We start from the raw sequence: 16468 nt of genomic DNA on the forward strand, positions 1-16468 counted from the left end.
TAGTGCTCCTTAAAGTTTGGGTTCAGAGACAAATTGGAGTTTCCTGGGGTTACCTACGGGTTTGTGATTTCTTTGAGAAAAGGGATCAGATAAGACCCCATCGATAATAGCTGACTATAGCTATTTGTGCATATATATATTATCTCACTTGATCAGAACAGCAGCTTTGTCAGGTGGGTAGTGCAAATATTATGATTCCATTTTGCAGATAAAGAAATTGGGGTCCAGAAAAGTCAAGTTTCTTGCTCAAGGTCATTCAACCAGTAAGTAACCAAGTTGTATTGAATGGAATGAAGAACTTTCTTATCCAGACTGGGTAGGGGGATAGAGATAGAGACTGTGCCTCTGATTTCACCACTCTAGGGAAGGAAACTTCTGCCATTGTAATGGCAGCTACTCCATAACTTACACAGTCTTACAGCATTCCTAGAGTACTGAGAGGAGAGGTGACTCGGAGGGGCATCACAGCCAGTAGGTGCCAGTCTGGACTTAAACTAGGTCTTTCTGGTTTTGAGATTGTTCTCTGTCCTCTATACTTCAGATTAAATTGGGGAGGGACTGGGAACACTTGATCAAAGAAATAGCCTCTAAACCACAGAAAGGAGAAGGAAAAAGGAGTTTGAGCTTTTCATGGTGATTCTTGAGTTTCAGATGCAGGTTTTCCAGAGTCACTTGGTTCTTGTTGCAAGATTCCTTTCTATTTGCTTCCCTGCTGGTTTTCCTGGCTTCCTTAAAGTCAGAGTAAAGATCCCACCAGGAAGCCCTCCAGGAAGCCCTTTAGGATCCCCCTTCATTCTAGTGCCTTCCCTCTGTTGATTATTTCCTATTTATGCTCTCCATGGCTTGTTTGTACATGGTTATATGATTAGACTGGGGACTCCTTGGGAGTTGGAATTGTCTTTCTGTTTTCTTTGTCTCTCCAGCACTTAGCACAGTAACAGTTGCATAATAAATGCTTACTGACTGACATTTTAAAAATAATGGTCTGGAGCTATGATTTCATGATAGGGAACTCCAAGTAAGGAAATCCCCTCTACTGAAAAAGATCAGCAACTTTTCTGCAACTTCCAGTCTTAGAAAATTGTTGGGAGCCCTCAGAGATCGAGTGACTTGCCTAGAATCACAGAGCCAGTATATGTCAAGAGACGACACTTGAACCCAGATCTTTCTGACTCCAGGGCTGGTTCCTCTCTCCACACTGCTTCAAAATTTAGAAAGTGCCGTTCTTATAAACTCTGAAGGTAGGCAGTGCAAATATTATTGTCCTCATTTTACAAAATAGGAAACTGAGGCTCCAAGAGGCTAAATAGCTAGTAAGTATCAGAACCTGACTAAATTACAGCCTTTTGACTCTAAGACCAGTGGGTCGTTCTGCTTCATGGGAACATCTTAGCTTAGCTGTGGAGGGGAAATGGTCTTCCTATAAAAGTAAAACCTGAACATCCTGAGCATTTTTTCATCATGAGCTCTTTAGAATTGTCTTGGATCGTTGTGTTAATTAGAGTAGCCAAGTCTTTCACAGTTGATTATCATTGCAACATTGCTGTTACATTGTGCACAATGCTCTCCCAGTTCTTCTCACTTCACTTTGTATCAGTTCATATAGTTCTGGTAATGTTTTTCTGAAACTACCTCCCTCATCATTTCTTATAGCCCAACAGTAGTTCATCACAGTTGTACCACAACTTGTTCAGCCATTCCCCAATTAATTAACATCCCCTTGATTTCCAGTTCTTTGCCACCACATAAAAAGAGCTGCCATAAATATTTTTGTGCATATAAATCCTTTCCCTATTTCATTGATCTCTTTGGGGTACACAGAGCTAGTAGGGGTATTGCTGGGTCAAAGGGTATGCACAGTTTTGTAGCCCTTTTAAACATAGTTTCAAATTGTTATCCAGAATGGTTGGGTCAGTTCAATAATCCACCATTCATCAGTGAACCTATTTTCCCCTCATCTACTCCAGCATTTATCATTTCTAATAGGTGTGAAGTGGTACCTCAGGGTTGTTTTAATTTGCATTTCTTTAGTCAATGGTGATCTAGAGCATTTTTTCCTATGAAGATAGATAGCTTTGATTACTTTGTCTGAAAACTGTTCATATCCTTGACCTTTTATCAATTGGGGAATGACTTGTATCCTTATAAACTTGATGGAGTTCTAAACTCAGTATATATTTGAGAAATTAGGTCTTTATCAGAGAAACTTATTGTAACATTTTTATATTATTTCAGTCTATGCTACCTTTTAGCATAATTTACTTTCCAGATTATCTATTTAATTAGGTCTATTTTTGCTTTTGCTTTGTCTGAAATCATGATTACTACCCCAATGACAATCTAATTTATTAATGTCCTAGGAAGTAGTGAAAGAGCAGCATAGACTTAGAGCTGTAATGAACTTTACAAGTCAATCTGCAATTCATTATGCTCATTTTTTCAGATGAATAAACCGAGGTCAAGAGAAGTGAGGTGTCCTGTCCAAAGTAACAAAAATCATGAATAGCAATACCAGACTTTGAACCTACATCCTTTCACTCCAAATCTAGGACCCTTTCTATTATACCCAAGAGCCATGTTTTGCCTATTTCCTTGTCTTCCATACACAGCACCTAGCACTGTGCTAAACACATTTCCTGATTCATAATCCTTGTTGATGGCCCGAATTATTATCCCCAAGGGAAGAAAAATTGCTGGACTAGTTGTTGCAATTGTATCCTGTACCATCTACAGTAAATCCAGAACAACTGGCCAGTTGCCCTGTGTGGTTTCCTGACGGGTCTACCTGTACCTCCAATAGGTGATTACCTACCTACAAACACTGATGGAGAAGCTAGAGTTTATATTCTATGCCCTTCACCCTCAGAAGAGATGGCAGTGAAGAAATTCTTGAAAGGGATTCTTCCATCTAGGTTTACAAGTGACCCCTGAGAAATGCAAGGGGAAGCTCTGTTGGCAGGTTTACTAGACTGGACCATCAGAGAGTGGCAGAGAGAGATGATAGAGGGGTCTTTGAAGTGCAGAGTGAGGTCTCTTCTGACAAGTGCTGGAAGCCATCGAAGGTGTCAGCCTGAGAAGGGACCACCTCTCTCTTGATTGGCTGTGGTTGGTCAATTCAAGAAGCTACCTTTAGAAATAACTATTAACGCCTATGGAGTGCTTTTCTTTAGAAAGCATTTTCCTCACATCTAACCTGTGAAGCAAACAAGTATTATTATTCCCATATTACAGCTGAAGAAACTGATTCAGAGAAGATGAGTGACTTCCCCACAATGGATCATTAAGTGGTAGAGCCAAGATTCAGACCTTCATGTTCAATATCTTTCCATTATATCACCCTTAAGTAAAGTACATCATATCCAATGTCAATTAAACCTGAAAAACCCTACACCCCTCTTTTACTCTATATCTTTGGGTAATTGCTCCCTTTCATGCACTCAGTGATCCAGCCACATAACCTACACACACAGTCCTCCATTTTTCATCTTCAGGCCTTTGTATTTGCCATTCCCCATGCCTGGAATGTACTCCCTTTTTACTGCAGCCTCTTAGGATCTTGTTTTCTTTTTGCTTTCTTTCTTTTTTTTTGTGGGTGGGGCAATGAGGGTTAAATGACTTGCCCAGGGTCACACAGTTAGTAAGTGTCAAGTGTCTGAGGTCAGATTTGAACTCAGGTCCCCCTTCATCCAGGGCTGGTGCTTTATCCACTTCTCCACCTAGCTGCCCCCTGGGATCTTATTTTCGATAAAGCTCAGCTCAAGGGTCACCTACATGAAGCATTCCCTGGTTCTCATAGCTGAGAACCCATTGCCTTCCCAACTAGCCTGTATCCATTTTGTGTATTTGTGGTATTTATTTTTAGTGAAGGGGAAGGGAATAAGCATTTATATAGTATCCACTATGTACCAGGCACTGTGCTAAGAGATTTAGAAATATTATCTCATTTGATCCTCACAACAACCCTGTGAGGTAGATGCTGTTATTTCCATTTTCCAGTTGAGGAAAGTGAAGCAAACAAAGGTTAAGTGACTTCACCAGGGTCACTACTTACTGCTAGTAAGTGCCTGAGGGCAAATTTGAACTCAAGTCTTCCTGACTCCAGGCCCTGCACCCTGTCTACTCCATGTACTAGTTTCATTATGGATGAATTGAATGAAGCATTTATTAAGCTCTTACCATGTACAAAGCACCATGCTAAGCACTGGGGATACAAACAGAAAAATTAGTCCCTGCTCATAGGTAACATCTACAATAAATCCAACCTGACAGAACAGCTGCCTCTATGGTTTCCCTGCAGGCCTATCCCTGGTTTCCCTACTTCCCCATATTGGCCTGTCTGTTTGAAATTCTATCTGAAATTCCTTTTAGACTAAGTATGTAGTGGGTGCCCTGGGAATTTCTTTTACATTTCCCCCTACTTTCCTTGAAAGGATGCCACTAACATAAGGTCCCAACATCTGAGTGGGCATGAATTGATAAGATCCCCATTTTTCTGGGACTGAAGAGACCAAGAGTAGCTTGGGCAGAATGGGACCTTGGGAAAACTAACCAAATATTTATTGAAGAATGATGGCTGATTCCTTATTGTATACCATTCCCTGCTCCTTTCTCCCCATTACAGGGTTGTTGGTGTTCTCTCCTTGTGGGCATCCCCTTGTATTTTCTTCTTCGGGTAGATCTTGTTATCCCTTCTCCTAACCCCAGTAGAATGTAAACACCTTGAAGAAGAGGATGATTTTGATGCTTTTTTCCTTTACTGAGCTTTAAGTGAGCATCCATGGGTTTCAAAGGAATAAGCAATGGTTATATAATCCTTGCTTATCTTCAGTATGGTAAGAGTTGACCCTTGGATTTTGGAATAAGTGAGTGAGAACAGATGGGGGAAAATGTTTCCATAGTACCAATGTGGTTAAACCAGATAAGGGTTTGCACCCCTGGGGTGTGGCACCCTGGAGATCTAGAGACATTAGGGCATGGAAGATGGTGCTCTAGTGGCTGTTGGCCTGGTCTGGTGACTCCAGCACCTGGCGTGGCTGCTTACCTAGCTTGAAGTCACAGGAGGAGGCTAGATGGTGGGTACAAGACTTCAAATGGTCTTCTGAAATATACTGGGCTCTGAAATAAAGAGACCTAGGTTTAAGTTCCAGTTTTATGGCCCTGCACAGGCCATTTCACCTGCTAAGCCTCATTTTTCTCATGAGTAAAATATTGGTAATAACATTTGTATTACCTATGTGACAGGGTGGTTGTGAGGAAAGTGCTTTGCCATCTAAATGTGAGTCAGTATTAACATTTATTCCTTCCTTTCCCCCTTTATTCCTCACCCACACTTCAGCTAGACTTCTTGTTGCATTCCTCCTTGCTACAACAGGTGCATTTGGACTGAATTTAACTAGCTCTTGATTACTGGGGGGTGGGGAAGGGTAGGTCAGGTGGGAAGGCTAGGTGGAAAAGACTGGATAATTCTCTAGGGTTGTGGATTCTGTTTCTCCAGTGTAGTTTCCTACCTCCATAGATGAGAAGACCCTCAAACAGATTTGTATAAAAAGCCAAGTGTGAGACTGTGGAAGTAGGACATTGCATATGAAGTCAATTTTTTCCCCACTGTATTGGTTCTTTTGTTAAGATGTTCTGTGGGGGAAGACAGTGCTATATTAGGGAACATAGATGATGTATAAACAAAAGCTATCAATAAACACTTTTTAAAAATTCAAAGATCCTAGGGGCAGCTAGGTGGCACAGTGGATAGAGCACCGGCCCTGGAGTCAGGAGTACCTGAGTTCAAATCTGGCCTCAGACACTTAACACTTACTAGCTGAGTGACCCTGGGCAAGTCACTTAACCCCAATTGCCTCACTAAAAAAACAAAAAACAAAACAAAACAAAACAAAATTCAAAGATCCAAGGGGCAGCTAGGTGATGCAGTGGATAAAGCACTGGCCCTGGATTCAGGAGGACCTGAGTTCAAATTCAGCCTCAGACACTTGACACTTACTACCTGTGTGACCCTAGGCAAGTCACTTAACCCTCATTGCCTGCCACCCCCCCCAATTCAAAGATTCAATGGAACAAATGAAGCTTATTGACTAAAATGAAATTCAATAGTAGTTGTGGGCTAATAATCCTCTAACATAATCCTCTAACAGTGGTTCCCAATATTCTTACGATGTGAGGAGAAACCAGTAAGATAGTAGTTGTACCAGAAGTATACATTGATTGATCAAATACTTCAATGACCTATGACTTTATAGAAGATCATAGAGATGCTGTGGATAAAAAAAAATTACCTTTAAAACTAGTAAAACACATAAGAATAAATGTACTTTCCCTCAATATCATAAATAGCATCCCAAACTAAGCATATTATTTTAATTTTTATCAGAGAAACATTAGAAGTCTTTCCAGTAAGATCAAGGAAAAAGCAAGGATGTCTGTTTGTACTACACTGATTTAATATAGTTCTAGCAGTGTTACTTATAACAATGACAAAAAAGAGAGATTGAGGGAATAAGCCTATGCTGAAAGGAAGCAGATTATGCTATTTGTAGAAAACATGATAGCTTACTTACTTAGAGAATTCCAGTGATACAATGAAAAAAGAAATTGAAAAAGTAATTTCAGTAATATAGCAGGTTATCAAAGGAACCCACACAATTCATTATCCTTTATGGATATTACTGATGATAAGCCTCTCTGAAACTCACTTGACTGGTCCTTCCTTGGATGACAAACACAATCTGTCATCAGGCTCATACTTGAAACCTCTCCAGCTTGGTTAAACCTGCCAGAGCTTGACTGAGTAAAATACACAGCAACACAAAGCTACTAGGAACTCAACAGTACCTATTAATGAATTTGTATTTTATTCTTTATAATAGGATCTAAATACATTTAAAAAATTATATGCGTGAGAGATACTTATTTAGTCTTTGGAAGGTCTAGCTGAATAAAAATTAAAATGGCAATGCGTGCGCGCGCGTGTGTGTGTGTGTGTGTGTGTGTGTGTGTGTGTGTGCGCGCGCGCTTATAGATCCCTTGCAATAATGCCAAAGTCTCTCAGGGGTCCTTGGCCCATAGGTTGGGGTCCACTCCTCAATGATACCACTGCCCCCTACCATCTTGGGTAATTGAGATGATTGGTTGCCTTTGATATCTGTAACCTATTTCTAAGCTGTTTTGCCACTTAGCTCCACCCTGGTGCTTAATCTCACAGGTGTCTCTGGTGTCTCCCACTTCTGCAAGAATTGGGATGGAGAATGAGAAATGTAGGGTCTTTTTTGCAGGTAAGTCATACGGCTACATTTATGTAGCATTTCACCACCACAAAGTGATTTCTATATGTTATTCCCTGAAACCTCACCCATTTTGCCGGTGAAAAAATTGAAGTTGAGAAATTAAATCACTTGACCAAGGTCAAACAGCTACTAAGTGTCAGATCTGGAGCTTTGAGTTATGTACTACCTTTTGTATTCAACATTGGGATACAATAACAAAAATGAGCCAATCTCTGACCGTAAAAAGCTTGCCTGTACACCGATAAGTTAATACAAGATAAGCAGAGAGAGAGAAAAAAATTAACCATGGATGGGGGAAGACAGGGATGTGAAATGTCGAGTATTAGGAAAGGCTTCTTAGAGGTAGGACCTGAGCTGAGCTTGGCAGGAAGACACAGATTCTGTAAGACAAAAATGAGTGAGTATGTTGCAGTGATGAGAGACTGTCTGGGAAAATACACAGAAGTGTATGATAGACTGTGGAGTTTATGGGACAGTTAGTGACCCAATGGACCATATCACATATATGAAGGGGAATAATAATATGAAATAAACTGGAAAGGAAAATCAAAGTCATAGTCTGGCAAGCCCTAAATGCTGGCCTGAGCAGTAGGTATTTTATGTTAGATTTACTAGGGAAGCACTGAAGTCAATGAATAAGGGAGTGGCATAGTCAGGAATGTACTTTAAAAAGACTATTTTGGCAGCTGTGTGGAGGATAACTTGGAAAGGGCAAGAGAAGGGGTTTTTGTTGGTTGTTGTGGTTTTTACAATTATCCAGAGAAAGGTGATGAAGGCCTAAAGCAGAGTATTGGCCATGTGAGCAGAAGGAAGGGGGCAAATGTGAGAGATCTTGTGGAGGTAGAATGAATAGGATTTGACAACTAATTGAACCTAGGGACAGTGAAGAGTTGAGGTTGATGTTCTAAACCTGGGTGATGGAGGAGATAGTGGTGTATTCAGTAGGAAGAGGGGCAAGGAATGATTAGGTCAGTTTGGGAGCAGAGAGGACATCTAAGTGAAGGTATTCAGCTAGCAGTTGATGATGCAAGAATGCAATTAAGAAAATAAAATAGGACTGGATATGTGATTTGGGGATCATGTGGGTCAGAAGGTTGGCAAACTATGACCAAGCTTTGGTCGCAGGCTAAATACACAGGTCCTAAAGATGAGAATGGTTCTTACATTAAAAATGTTTTATTGTATTTAAAAATTATAAAATAATTCTCTCTCTCTCTCTCTCTCTCTCTCTCTCTCTCTCTCTCTCTCTCTCTCTTTTTGGTGAGGCAATTGGGGTTAAGTGACTTGCCCAGGGTCACACAGCTAGTAAGTGTTAAGTGTCTGAGGCCATATTTGAACTCGGGTCCTCCTGATATCAGGGCTGGTGCTCTTTCTACTGAGCCACCTAGCTGCCCCTATAAAATAATTCTTACAAAGACACAAAACAGGGTAGATTTGACTCTGGGCCGTAGTTTGTGGACCCCAGATCTACATTAGAAATGATCATTGAACTCAAGGGAACACAGGAAATCTACCAAGAGAAGTCAGTGAACAGAGCCCAGGATAAAGTTTTGGGGACATTAAGGATTAGGGATTAGGGACATTAAGGATAGGAGATGGAGAAAGAGAAAGAGGGGTCAAACAGGAAACAGGACCAGAAAATAATGTCATAGAAGTCAAAAGACGTAGGTGTCAAAAATCGCAGAGGTCAAAGGAAAAAGGATAGCTAGGTAGTGCCATAGTGCACAGAGCACCAGGTCTGGAGTTCAGGAAGATTCATCCCCCCCCGAGTTCAAATGTGGCCTCAGACATTTACTAGTTATGTGACCCTGGGCAAATCACTTCACCCTGTTTGCCTCAGTTTCCTCATCTGTAAAATGAACTGGAGAAGGAAATGACAAGCCACTCCAGTATTTTTGTCAAGGAAACCCCAAATGGGGTTACAAAGAGTCAAACATGACTGAAAAAGGACTGAATAACAAGAAAAAGAAAAAGAAATAAAAAAGATAATTAAATTTAGCAGTTAGATCACAGAATCATAGATAATTGGTAACATTCGAGAAAATAGTTTCAGCAGAATGGGTGGGACCAGAAGCCAAATTGCAAAAAGGTGAGCAGTGAGTAGATTGGGGAAGTGGAGGTAGCCAAAGTAGATAACTTTGAGAAGTTTGACAGGAAAAGGTAGAAACACATAGGAAGATTGCCTGAGAGGACAGTAGAGTCAAGAGAAGTTGGGAGGAGGAGCAGAGTGTTGTTGTTTTTGTTTTTAAGGATGGAGATGTGGGCATGTTTATAGCCAAGGGAAAGAAGCCAATAAATAGGCAGAGACTTAAAGGTAAGAGACAAAGAGGGAGGGATTGATAAGGTGACCTCTTGGAGGAAATAGGAGGCCATGGCATTGAGGGTAGAAGTGGTTTGCATTGGCAAGAAAGACCACCCCTTCCTGTGACACCGGGCCAGAACAGGAGAGGATGAGTAAGGTTGTAAAAAAGGATGGGAAATGTATGGAATAAGAGAGATGAGGGAGCTGGCCAAAGATGGCCTTGGTTTTTCTCAGTAAAGTCACTACTTTACTGTAATTTTCAAAAAGTAAGGGGTTTGAGGGACTTGAGGAAAATGCAGGTTATTAGGCTAAGTTTATTGATTTCAAAAGCTAAAAGAGACCTTTGAGATAGGGTATAGCATTGTACACTGGGAAGAACTTGAGACTTGGATCCAAGACAAATCAAGATTGCTATATTCCCCCTGTGTGAGCTTGGCAGCAAGCAAGTCACATGACCTCTGAGGACCTCAGTTCCCTTGCCCTGTAAAATAAGAAATTAAGATAAGATGATCTTTAAGTTCTTTCCAGATAATCATGGGATTATCTTATTCAGCCCTTTAAATTTTTCTTATTTTTTTGTTTGTTTTTAGATCACCTTAATTTCTCAATATATCCTTTTCCCCCACCATAGATGCATCTCTTATTAAAAAAAATAACAAAAGAGAAAAATAAACCTGTAGTAAAACCCAGTTTGATATTATATGAAGTATTCCATAGCCATAGCTTCCTACCTGTTCAAAGGAGTTTGGGAGGTATATTCTCATGTCTCTTCTTTGGGGTCAAATTGATTCATAATTTCATAGCAATTGAGTTTTGGTGTTAGTGGTGTTCTTGCCTTTTTGGGGGGTACTCATTATGTATATTATTTTCCTGGTTTTTCTGGGTTCCCTGATTATTTCATTATGTATTAGTTCATGTAAAATTTCCCAAGCTTCTATTCACCATATTAATAATTTTAAAATATTTTATTTATTGGGGCAGCTAGGTGGCTCAGTGGATAAAACACTGGCTCTGGATTCAGAAGGACCTGAGTTCAAATTCCACCTCAGACACTTGAGACTTACTAGCTGTGTGACCCTGGGCAAATCACTTAACCCTCATTGCCCTGACCAAAAAAAAAAATTATTTATTTTTATATTACCTTAATTTTTTGATATACCACCCTCCCAGGGAGCCATTCTTTACGACAAAGAATAAAAACAAAGGGGAAAAATCAGTGAGCAAAACTAATTAACATATCATACTGTATATAGTGTTATTATATCATACTAATACCGATGTATGTATTTGTTTTATACCCTCATAGTCCCCCACTTCTACAAACAAGTGAGGGAGGTGCCTTCTCATATTTCACCTTCCGGGCAAGTAAGTGGCATTGTAGATAGAGTGTGAGCCCTGGAGGCAAGAAGCCCTGAGTTCAAATGTGACCTCAGACATTTACTAGCTATGTGACCCTGAGCAAATCACCTGACCCCTGTCTCAGTTTTCCTCATCTGTAAAATGGGGATGATAATAGTACCTACCTTCCAGGGTTGTGAGGATCAAATGAGATAATAACTATAAAGCACTTAGCCCAGTGTCTGGTATATAGTAAATACTATATAAATATTAGCTATTATTGTTATTATTATTATTATAGCCAAGTTTGGTCATTATAACTTTACAACAGTCAGTTTTAATTTTTGCTGTTGTTATTCTTTCCATTTACATTGTTGGATTTATTGTGTATGTTTTCCTGGTACTGTATGCTGTTTTCCACCAAACTGCTTTCTAGTTTTCCCAGAAGTTTTTGTTGAATAGTCAGTCCTTTCCCAGGGCAGTTAGGTGGCACAATGGAGAGAGTGCCAGGCCTGGAGTCAGGAAGACTCATCTTCCTGAGTTCAAATCTGGCTTCAGACACTTAACTAAACTATATGATTCTGGGACAGTTAGTTACCCCTGTTAGCCTCAGTTTCCTCATCTGTCAAATGAGCTGGAGAAGGAAATGGCAAACCACTCCAGTATCTCTACTAAGAAAACCCCAAATGGGGCCACAAAGAGTTGGGCATGACTGAAATGACTGAACTACAACAACAATTGTGTTTGTAGGTTCTTCCAACACTGGGTTATTGTGTTTCTTTTCTTCTAGACTACTGTGTTCCTTTGCTTGTACTTCTTGTTTATCTAGTGTGTTCCCCAAAATCAATCCTAAAGTTATAAAGGTGGAAGGGACCCTAGAAATCTGAAGACCATCTACCCCCTAACACCCACATAGTTGGTATCCGAGGCTACCAGGGCTGTTGCTAGGATTTATTCTCTGTTCAGATATCCTGACTGTCTTTTTCTCTCCCACAACCTGGGCAGGAAACCCCATAGCAACAGCCATCTCAGCATTTTCCATCAGGGATAGCCTGCTCCCCTCCCTCTAGGGAATATTGTCACTCAAGTAAAACTTGCTCTACAGGTTCTTCTTAGCCTCCAAGAAAAGTCCATGGCCCGGTTTCCTTTCATTTGGAATCAGCCCTATCTTAGCTGCAGATTTTAAAATAAAAAAATAAAACAAAACAAAACCAACAAGCCAAGAGCATACGGCATACCTGTCTGCCCAGAGAATAAATAGAAGGGTTTCATATGTGCCCAGTAACCTTAAAGAAATCAGGTGTCCTGAACTCTGCCACAACTGTGTTGATAGGCAAATGATGTAACCTGTTTGAGTCTCATTTATTTTTCTTCTGAAAGATGGGGGTAATAATTATTACAGCACCTACCTCACAAGACTGCAGAAAGGAATTTGGTAAATCTTAAAATACTAATAGATTACATTTTTCTGGCCCTCAGAGGTTTACAAAGTGTGGGTAAGTGAGGACTAGCTTCCCTGATGCCCTTGACTTCTCTGGTGCCAGTCTAAGCTTAGCTTTAAATTCAACCCGCTGGATGATCTCAAGCAAATCATCTGATGGAGCCCCCAGAGAACTGCAGAATTTCTGAATCCGGACGGACCTCAGAGGCCATTCATCCAGCCTCTATCTGTATAAGAGTATAAGAGTATAAGAGTCCACTTCCTAACATCTATCTTTTTTGGGGTGGGGCAATGAGGGTTAAGTGACTTGCCCAGGGTCACACAGCTAGTAAGTGTCAAGTGTCTGAGGCTGGATTTGAACTCAGGTCCTCCTGAATCCAGGGCCTGTGCTTTATCCACTGTACCACCTAGCTGCCCCCCAACATCTATCTTTTGTATGAAGACCTCCAGAGGTGGGGTCCACTCCCTGCAGGGAGCCCATTTCACTTTTAGACAAACTTGAGTTTGTTAGGAGATTTTCTCTTATACCCAGCCTGACTCTATGTCTTTGCAACTTTGACCCTGCTCCTAGTTATTTATTTATTTATTTGGGGGTGGGGGGGTGGGGCAGTGAGTGTTAAGTGACTTGCCCAGGGTCACACAGCTAGTAAGTGTTAAGTGTCTGAGGCCGGATTTGAACTCAGGTACTCCTGAATCCAAGGCCAGTGCTTTATCCACTGTGCCACCTAGCTGCCCCCCTGCTCCTAGTTCTGACCCCTGGGATCTCAGTTTCAGCCATTTCTATCCTTGTCTATTCCTCAAAAAAGGTGGTTTGAGGATAAAACTAAATGTGATATGAAAGCACTTTGGGAATGAAAAGTGACACAGACGTGCAAGGGGCTCTCTTACTCTAACATGGAAGAAAGTCACTCCCCAAAGCCTTCTACAAGTGTGGGGAGAAGTAGGGTGCCTGATGGGTGCAGTGGGCTATCTTTTACACCCTTTCCCTTTGGAATTAAAGGTTCATTTCTCATAAAGTTCCCTGCTTCCTGTGCCCTTTATGTGGACCATAAGGTCATGGTTTCTCATAGGAAGAAATGTTAGGGACCAGCAAGTCCAAGTCCCTCATTTTATAGAGAAGGAAAGTAATTCAGAGTTCAAACAGTAGGCATTTATTAAGCACTTATCATGCTAAGTGCTGGGAATACTAATAGAAATAGATAGAAATATAGTTCCCTGTCCTCAAGGAGCTTAAAACAACACATAAAGGTACCCAGTCCAGGGCATTGTAGAGAAAGTCCTTGTGGAGATGAGTCAGAAGGACAGCCTGGCAAGGGATGAAGACTTCTTTAGCCTGTGTCTCTTCCTTAAATTGGAGGGTTTGGGGAGGAATTGGCCAATCAGAAGGTGAGACCTCTGAGGCAGAGAGTACTTCCATTTTCAGAAGCAGTCCAGAGGTGAAGGAAGCTTCCAGAGTGAAGAGGTTTCTATGGCTTTGATAAAGTCCTGTGGAGACAAGTCAGCAGGGTAGCCTGGGAGGGATGAAAGTGAGTCATGGAATTGTAGGAGCTAGAAGGGATTTTAGGGGTTATCTGGCCCAGTCCCCCCATTTTATAATTCAGGAACTGAGGTCCAGGTCACACAGGCAACTCAGAGACAATAGCAGCCTTAGCTCGAATTATGTACAGCATGATGCTTAACATGATGCTTCCTTTACAACATGTCTTTGGGGGAGGTAGGCAAGTACCATGTATCCCTGTTCTACAAATGAGAAAGCTGAGGCTAAGAGCTAAAATGGTTATTCATACAGCCACACAGTCAAAGTTACACAGTAAGTGTAAGTGTTCCAGGTCCTCTCGGTCCAAGTCTAAGGGGACTGTCTGATAAGCCACCCCTCATTCCCTCTCCTTGGGGAGATTTGCATTTGAGCAGGGGCTATGCTTATACTTAAAGGAATTATTCTGTACGGGTGGAAATTTCAGACCCTGCAGCATCAGGGCCTTCCGGGTAACCCATAAATCACACCCCACTGCTCACCTTTTTGGTGTATTGGATTAGTCTTGCCCTTAACCTTTCCTTCCTCCAAATTCCTGGGGGTTAAGGGAACAGCACCCTTCTTCCTTCAGATTGGGAGATGCTGATCTGAGATAAAATTTCCAAAATTCCTATTCCCATCTTGCATTCATTATTATTGTCGTTCTTTAGTTAATGGAAAAGTACCTATTGCCACATGCCGTGACTCAGTATTTCATAAATAATGGAACCCTGTAATTCCTAGAAGCTGTCCCTGGTAACTTGTTTTGGGCATTGGGATGTTGCTACCATAAGGGAAAGAGGTAGTGTCCAGGGCATTATTCTGGTCATCCAGTATAGTCGTGAGAATGTAGTTAATCAGTGATCTAGTAGCCTATTAGAATGACCAGAACAGAGCTAGAAGGGTATGACTGAAGGAGCCTTGCATCTGCATTTGAATCGCAGCTCTGACACTTCTGTGTGATTTGGGCAAGATTATTTCACTTCTGCGTCTCAGTTTCCTTATCTGGTAAATGAAAAACTCAATTCATCAATCAGCAAGAAATCATGAAGAGCTTACTGTGTGCCAGGCACTGTATTAAGCCCTGTGGATGCAATGACAAAAGTGAGAGTCCTAATTCTTGTTTTGAGGGACTTTCCAGCTTTCCCATTTAAAATATTGTCTTCAAAATTAATTAACCATGTGACCGTGGACAGGGTTCTCTGAGTCTCAGTTACCTCACTTATAAACTGACTCTCATGGTAATAAAATCTGCACTGCCTAAGGATTACAAAAAAACTTAAGTATAATATGCACCTCCTTTATGCTGGAGATGAACTATAACATGGGAAAGAATAATCATTCCTTCAGGCATGGAGTTGGGGCTGAAGGGAAAGGAAGCCGTGAAAGCATCTGTGAAGTTCCAGCAGATAGCAGGGGCTAACTGTTCTCCCTGAGGACCCCTGCATCAAGGCCTTATCCTTCACCCTGCCCCATGGACCTTAGATTACCTTCAGAGGTCTCTGGGATGACCAATACAGCACCCGTGCCCCAGGTTTAGACCAAATGATGAAGCAGCCACTTTAGAAGGCTACTACACTAGCAGGATTCCCCCCCCACACACACTCAGTTCAGAGTGGGAGGGGCCAAGGGGGAGCCGGTCCCTGCCAGAAGCCAGATCACCCTGCTGGGCCACATTATTTCCAGAGGGGAGTGTTAGGGGGTGGGCTGGATGTTTGCACAGACTCAGGGCTGCTTCCATTTGTTTATTCCTCTGGAGTTAGCTGTTTATTAACTTCATCCACAGAGATCTGCTTCTGACCTTGGAAGGAAAAGTAAGGGGAGAAATGCCCGTTTGTGAGAGACATAGACATGCTAAGGACATAGCATTTTTCCAGGACAGGGAAAGGGCTTTTTGCAAGGGTAACAAACAAAATCTTGCTTCTCTGTTTCGTGTTTCAGAGAATGACTGTAACTTTGGGCCTTAATGGAGAGTTTCCATGGACCATGACACAAAGTAGGTTCTTAACCTTCAAGGTGTCTGAAGTCTATGGACCCCTTCTCAGAATAACGTTTTCAAATGCATAAAATAGAATACATATGATTACAAAAGAAGCCAATTGTATTTAAATATAGCTATCAAATATTTTTAAAAGATAAGTTTCTGGACCCCCAGGTTAAGAATCCCGACTGTAGGGGAGAGGGATTGGATCTGTGGTTGTAACAGTATAGGAAATTCCTAGTTGAGGAGACTCTATCAAAGTATGTCAGCACTTTTATTCATTCATTTATTTTATTGTTTATCCAATTATTTTATTTACTTATTTCAGTTTATAGACACAGAGAGTTGCCCAGGACAGAGCTGTCAGACTTGCAGCAAGTACAACATAGATGAAACAACAATAAAAATAACATTCAGTCAATATATGGCCTACAGAGATCCTGTTTGAACACCACTGCCCTAGGGCACTGAAAAGTTAAATGGATGACACAACAGCTCGAACCCAAGTTCCTGTATCTGAGGGCAGTTCTAGTAGGTCATTTCAGTTCACAATACCTTGCCTATTGATGGCCAATCTTCTCTCCCTTCCCCCATGCCT

The 16468-nt window shown here is 41.2% G+C and overlaps 1 protein-coding gene across 3 annotated transcripts in view; it reads left to right on the top strand.

Annotated features, from left to right (window-relative positions):
- The window catches only part of KIF23 (kinesin family member 23), a 141953-nt gene that overhangs the window by 3643 nt on the left and 121842 nt on the right, over positions 1–16468 (top strand). The window lies entirely within an intron of this gene.

This window comes from Dromiciops gliroides, chromosome 2 (genome assembly GCF_019393635.1).
Source record: "Dromiciops gliroides isolate mDroGli1 chromosome 2, mDroGli1.pri, whole genome shotgun sequence".
Taxonomy (NCBI): Eukaryota; Metazoa; Chordata; class Mammalia; order Microbiotheria; family Microbiotheriidae; genus Dromiciops; species Dromiciops gliroides.